General features: G+C 37.1%; 2 long non-coding RNA genes across 2 annotated transcripts in view; one reads left to right on the forward strand and one right to left on the reverse strand.

The window, feature by feature from the left end:
- LOC113145331 (uncharacterized) overlaps window positions 1-2521 on the reverse strand; it is a 28822-nt gene extending 26301 nt beyond the window's left edge. Inside the window, exon 1 of the long non-coding RNA XR_003297232.1 lies at window positions 2366-2521. This is a non-coding gene — a long non-coding RNA (uncharacterized LOC113145331). The remainder of the gene's footprint in view (window positions 1-2365) is intronic.
- Window positions 2522-3080: 559 nt separating this feature from the next.
- On the forward strand, window positions 3081-7253 carry LOC113145150 (uncharacterized). Its single transcript, XR_003297216.1, has 4 exons — window positions 3081-3109; window positions 3518-3610; window positions 4837-4923; window positions 7179-7253. It is a non-coding gene; the product is annotated as an uncharacterized LOC113145150 (long non-coding RNA).

Consider the following 7253-nt stretch of genomic DNA (forward strand, 5'->3'; position numbering starts at 1 on the left):
TAAATGCTTTTAAACACTATTCTGTTTTAGTTCATGTGAAATGTTAGATCCCAATACTCAGGAGTAGGCAGGGTGTAGACTTCACTCTGCCCACGAATCTGCTTCTAGTACTTTGGACGTAAGCCTAAGCATTCTTCCATGTGATAAATATAAATATATAGCATTTGTATGCATGCCAAAACTGGAAATATGCTAGACCTAATTGAAGGCATGAATTATTGTTAGCATTCTTGTGTAGCAGCAGGCGAGCGTTTCAATTTAAGCGTAGCTAAACATAGTGTTAACGTTACACATAAAATTACTGTTAGTTGGACTAATTAGTTTTCTAATATCTGTAGTTGGAAACATGCTTGGCATAAGGTTAAACTAAAATAAAACACCAGGGCACTTTGGAGTAAGTCGAAAATGCCCTGATTTATTGTTATTATCACTATGAGGTTAAAGACGAATGTGTCAGCATACTAGCTTAGCTAACACTAAGTACATTATATGCTAGCGTTAGCAGACACGGATTTGCATGCCCAGTAATATGATTGTAACTTTCATATAGTTCGTCTCCTTGTAGCTATTAACTGTTTTGCTTTTCACTATTTAACTCCCGAGGAAAACAAAAGAGTGTTATCTGCCTTTTTAGCTGCTAAATGCTCATACATTCACTAGCATGAGCTAGCCTAGCTATTCGCTACCTGTGCCACAAACTCAACGATTAGCGTTAGCTATCTAATTAGTTAAACATTGTATGCGGTAATTTCAGCCAAAACTGGCAGCAAATCAAGTTGAACTGGTGACTAAAGACTTCAGCAAAAGCTATTTAAGCTAGTGTTTTTTTTGTTTCTAATGAATTGTGGATTGTCAGCGATGTTTTGTCACTTAACGATTTTACGGTAGCTTGTAAAGAAATAGCTTAGCTACCTGTGAATATTATACGTTATGTATCTTGCATCTGTACTGTATTATAAATAGACAGATAGTGTTAGATAATAGATAATGAAAATGTCAGTGATAGTGTTCGATAGATGATGATAGACAGTGGTAGATAATGAGAGATAACTACATACATAGATAAAGTATTAATCTCACAGGGAAATTACAGTGTTGCAGCAGCCACTTCAAAACATAAGGTGATAAACTACAATACAAAAAAAGATTTCTAGTCTTCTAATCTTTTTTATTTTTTACTTTCTTCTTAAGACCTATCATCCTTTTTAAAGTTTAATTCTTATGTTAATTTCTGTACATAGAGAGCCTAGCGAACCTGAGTCAAATTCCTGCGTGTGCACAAACTTGACCAATAAAGCTGATTCTGATTCTAAATACGTACAGCATTTAGACAATGGTTGTAATGTTAATATATAAATTATATTAGTATCGTACTTTACTGTAAGTGCAAGTCAAATGCTGGCAAAGTGCAGGAATGTTCATTAATGTTAAGCAAGTCAAATAAATATAGTGTAAGACAATACTTCAAGTTAATCTGATACAACTACTTAATGATACAAGTGCCCTCAAGAAGTGGCCTGTTTTTAAAATGCTAAAATAAATAGCAGCTTTTGTCAGGAAGACCTTTTTGCAAATGGCCAAGTAATTTATTTTGGGTATTTATAAAAAAACTGTCATCCTACGATTGATTAATTATGACTGCTGGCTGTGGTTGGCAGCTTCTCTGTATACACATCATTCCAGTTTTAAAAATTCTTGTCAAATTAGAGTGCCATCACATGGGCAGAATGGAGATTCAAAATGTTTCCCTCTGTATTTTCAGCAATTTACCACCAGGTGGCAGTATCTCACCACCAGAACTCTGTATGTTACCCTGCAGGTAAGGATGAGCCCTTGCACAAGAAACATGCCAGACACACCCTGTTTAAATATGCATACATGTGTCCATGTTTTTCTGTCTCTGTCTGTATATTACTGATGTGCAGGAAAGAGTGAGAGAGAGGAGAGAGTCATTCAAGAGTGCTACTCCAGTACAAAGCCTGCTTGATTTTCAGACTGAAAAGTACAATTGTCATTATGATTTTTTTTAATGAGTCACTATAAAAACATGGCAAACATCCTGAATAAAGTCAACCAAATAACAGCTCTAACATTAACATGGAACAGGATGCAGCATTACCTATGGGCAGCAAATGAGGCACATTTTATACAATAATCAGTAAGACTGGCTTTAGAGAAAACTAGTTCAAAAACAAAGATGTCACAGGGAATGCAATCGAGATTCCAAAATTGTGTATGCTGCTGAAATAGGCTTAAAACAATTTTAGAAAGTTTTTCTGCCCAATGAAATATCATGAGTGCAAAATGTTTTGTGTGTGTGTGTGTGCGTGCGTGTGTGTGTGTGTGTGTGTGTCTGTTGGCTTACTTGGCATTCTGACTCCCAACACAGGTAGATGTCCTGTCTTTAAGTGTTCTCTTGCAGCTTCTCAGAAAGTAAATCCATAGCCGCAGATGAAATGGTTTACAGTCAGCAACAATGTGGGAAACCTTGTTTCATATCAGTAGTCCTATACTCTATGAATTTAATTGCATAACATGGTTTCAACCAAAATTATCTCCCCTTGATGAACAGTATTGAGGAGGGTGGAGCCCTTTTATCCAGCATTTCAGCATGTACCAACCTGAGCCAGTTTTTGGTCTTTACTCATTCCCAGAAGGAGGCACTGTTGTGTTGTGAGTCTCACTTTCATCCTCACCAATATGACATTTTGCTGGTACTAGCAACCCCTTTCACATTCTTTAATAAAGAATTTTGCCTAAGGGAGCTTATAGAATTACTTCTCACTACTGTGGAAAGTTTTCAAAATTATTAAAAGAGTTTCTTAAAAACCATAAGTCTTTTGACAAACAGTACAGCCTATTAAAATGTAACGTTTTGTAGAAAACAACATTGAATGTGTTTATTATAGTAAATGAAGTGTGCACAAAATGCAGCAGATACATTCAAGGTGTACTCCTTAGATGCCAGAAAAGACTGATTCATACCCACTCAAAGTGGGCGAGGTATGAAAAAGGAGGACGTGTTTTCTCTTTTTCTATTGTCTTGCAGGTCTGAATCATGCCCTGTGACTGCTGGTTTTTGAACATGCACAGATCTGCAGATATTTAGGTAGGGTCTACTGACATGCACAACATTTTAAAAGTCAAACTAGGTGTTGGTTGTGTAAACAAAGATTGTACGGTAAAGTAAAAAAAAAAAAGAACAATGCCAAGGTGCTTACAACCTAATAAAGGTATAAAATCAAAAAGGTACAGTGAAATAACAATATAATGTTAAGCTGTGTATCCTTTTTTTCTCAACCAACCAGAATTTATTTAATGTATAGGAGAAATGCATGTTGTCAAACTGAGATTTTACATGTACCAGTTCCTATTATTTCTATACCTACAGCAGTGCACACATGATGATGAATAATATTTGGTCAGACCTGTGGAAAACATGAGTTTTCTACATGTTGAAGTTGTTGTGTGCTAACTAACATCAGTGATATAATTCTGTGTTGTTTTTCATTTGTAGGTGTGACCAAATGGTTTATCTGGACACCGCAGTGGGCATGTTGGCTTCAAGGACCAAAAGAGACCACCCATTTATCTTGTCAGAGTTAGTTCTGTAAGTGTTAGAATTATATAACCTCGATGTGTATGGTGTCTATGTTCTTTACAGCATAGTAAAAACAACCTGTACATTCAAGAATGAACTTGTCTATTTGACTTGTAGTCTTTCGCATATATAGAGTATATTTCCCACGCATTTGAACAGTGCTTGGGATTAGCATATTCACTTACAGAAACTGGAGTAGCAGCCAAGATCCTACATCTTAATGCTTAAGCTTGTATGACAACCAAACAGGAGAGAAAAGCAGGTTGTTCACCTCACAAATTGTTGTGATAGTAGATGACAGCTGTTATTTTTTTCATCAGCTCACTGTTCCAACAAAACCAAGAGTCCATCAGCTCTTCAACTTTCATTAATTGTATTGCATTAGGCGATTTTTAGTGCCTTGTTTCTTCACTGATTAGGATAGAATTTCAATTACACAGGGTCTGGATTATTACCTTTTCCACTTTCCCTATAAGATGAAAACTCGTTGCACTGAAGTTTGTGTTAAAGTAGTTTTAAGTCTAAAATTTATTCTTAATCTTGAATCCTCATCAGTGGCTTTAGGAGCAGCTTGATATTTTCATGAGGTGTGTTACATAACAATGTCTGCAGGGGTATTTCCTTTCCTTAAGTATATGCTTGGATTGGCTCCAGCCCCCCTGTGACACCAGGCCCACGTAAATAGATGTAAAAAATAGACTGATGTATAGATGGATTGATCTCAGAATCACATCATTTGCAATGACAAGCTTTCAAAGACCTAAGGGGACACAGAGCAATAACCTTCTGAGTACTTTGTCATTTTTAATCAGACTCACCCAACACAGTTACTGGAGACAGTTCTTTTTTCTGATTGGTGCCTGAAGGCAGGACTTGTTTTTACCTCTGCCAGCAGAAAGCAGGTTCAGGCAAGGCAGTAGCATAATTCTCCAAGAATGAGACAAGTCACTTTTGACTCCCAGAAAGAAAAAAAGAAAGTGACTCTTACAGGAGATTTTAGTTCTTGTCAGAGCCTGTCTTGACACAGAGGCTCTTGGTCCTGTAGGGAGTGGTACAAAAACCAGAGATGATCAAACATGGATACAATCATCAAGGTAAATTTCAGTGGATGAATTAGCAGTGAATAGTACAACACACAAATAGTGTACATTTTTAGTCAGTTTTATTTGTAGTGTTCCTTTTCTGATCAGAGGAAAAATGAATCTGAGTTTGTGATTGTGAATTTGTGTGTACAGGTATGAGGGTGTGGAGACAAGTCAAAAATAAGAGTGGCAGAATCACCATCATCAATATCAGAATGGAACTTTCAAATATCAATTCAGGTGCAAAAACATCACTCACTCACTCAAACATTTTTTTAAAGGTCTGTCACAATTGATTTTCAGCTACTGGAACTTTATTTAAATGGAGCTGAAGGTATTTCAGAAAATGACATTACCATGTTAACTTTGGGCAGGATTTCATTGCATGGTAAAAAAAAAAAAGCAAGAACTTTTATTCTTAAAGTGTCTTTGCCACTCCAAAGTTGAAAAGTGACATATTCCATGCAGCTGTACCTCCTGTCTGATGGGAGTCGACTGCAGATACTGAATGAGAGCAATGGATGGCTTTTCTTCTTGCCCTCTTCGTTTCTCTGACAAATGCTTTTGGTACTCATTCTTGCCATATGTACTATTTTATCCAGTTGAGCCAACACGTTAAATCACAGTTCTGCAGAAGAAAATCAGGACCTCGTGACTAATACCAAACTCTGTCACCTGCCAAAGAGATGAATGCCTGATGAGCTTTGTTGACTATAGGGCATTAGTGGTGGTTACGTATTGGCAGAAGAAGAATGAGGAAACCTGCTCTGTATCTTTTAAATTTAAAAATTAAAATCCTTTAGAGGTGTTAAATACCAACTGTTCCTGTAGTTGGTGGAAGTATAAAAAAGGTTTAGGGAACACAATCCTGGGATGCTAGTTCTGGTCCTTCATGCTGACTGAAGAAGCAGTATTATTTATATATTTATTTATGTATGTCATGCATAGGCAATTTCAGACATTTATTTCAGAATTTCTAATTTGTGTAAAATGTTGCACCACAATGGGTGGCTGTGAACGTGGTCACATCAAGAAGGATTTTTCTGTGTGTAGTTTGCAGGCAGGGAACCTCCGTGCCTGCCAATGTCTGAATACATCATCTTCCTCCTACAGTTCAAACACATGCAGATTAGTCTAAACGGTGACTTTAAATTGCCTGTAGGAGTTGAATGTATCAGCCCTGTGTACTCTAGCCCTCATGGACCTTGGTAGAAATAAGGACTATAGATATGGATGGATGGATGTTTTACAGTGTGTTTCCATTTGATGCAACAGTTCTAATGAAAATGAAATATATGGTGTTATTCAATATAAATTCAGTAATTAGTGCCAGCTTTGGCACCAGCATGGCTGCTAGCCAACATAAAAGAGCTGCTTACTAAGTGAAACTGATTCCTGTGGCTCTACCTGTAGGTAAATCCTACTGACTTTTTGGAATTTGTCAGAGGTGAATTTGAATGTGGTTGGAGAAGAAAGGGTTCTTATTTAACTTCCTTTATTCAATTAGGACAGTGCATGTTGATAAGTGTGTCAGAAATAAATATGTAAATGTAAATATGCCAGAGTTAGCACAAAAGCTAAATTTCATCTGTTGTCCTAAGACAGGTACCATAAAAAACAGTCGGATATCATACCAATCAAATACACATGTAGACATGTCACACTGAACCACAAAGACCAGTCACAATAAACAGTAAAGCCATAAAGGTCAGAAGGCCACCATGAACAGCCACCAAGATCAGTTGAAAGAAAACCTTAATAACGAAGCAAACATCCCAAAACATCTGTTGAGAACTAAGTCTAAGATGTCTAAGTCTAAAATGTACTTACTCAGGATGTTATAGTGATGAAAATGTATAGGCTTCCTGTCTGAAATTTGGTGGGTTTTAAAATGCCCTCTGTTGTATGTGACCAAGTTGTATAACAGTAAGTTATGTGAGCTGGTACAGCTGGTTTTCTGTCTGACAGATATGATTTCATCCAGCAGTGGGCACTTTTAGAGAAATTAAAATAAGTTAATTTTGCCAGAAGCACATCATGATTTATGGCATCAAAAGCTTGATTGTCCCTGGAAACCAAGTCTTAACATGGAGGTATAGTGGAAAAGGCAGGAATCTCAGCTGTCCATAAATCAATCAGCATATCTCAACATAGAAAATGACGAGTTGAGATGGCTTCTCACACATGGCAGTTAGAACCAAAAATCTCAGATTTGGACTCCTTAAATCAAAGGACAGTTTTCCACTGATCTAATGTCCATTTCTTGGGGTTCTTGGCTGAAGCAAGTCTCTTCTGCTTGTTGTTCTTTCAAAGTAATGGTTGGTTTGCTGCAGTTTTACCATGAAGGCCAGATTCACACAGTCTCCTCTGAACAATGGATATCGAAATGTTTCTGCCACTTGAATTCCAAGAAGCATTTATGCAGGCTTTAATCTGAGGCACTATAAGGCTATATGGTCTGAGGCTGGTAATTCTAATAAACCTATCCTCTGCAGCAGAGGTAGTGCCTGGTTATCCTTTCCTGGGACGGTCCTGATGAGCCAGTTTCATCATAGCCTTTGATGGTTTTG

Source organism: Mastacembelus armatus, chromosome 7, assembly GCF_900324485.2.
Source record: "Mastacembelus armatus chromosome 7, fMasArm1.2, whole genome shotgun sequence".
Lineage (NCBI taxonomy): Eukaryota > Metazoa > Chordata > Actinopteri > Synbranchiformes > Mastacembelidae > Mastacembelus > Mastacembelus armatus.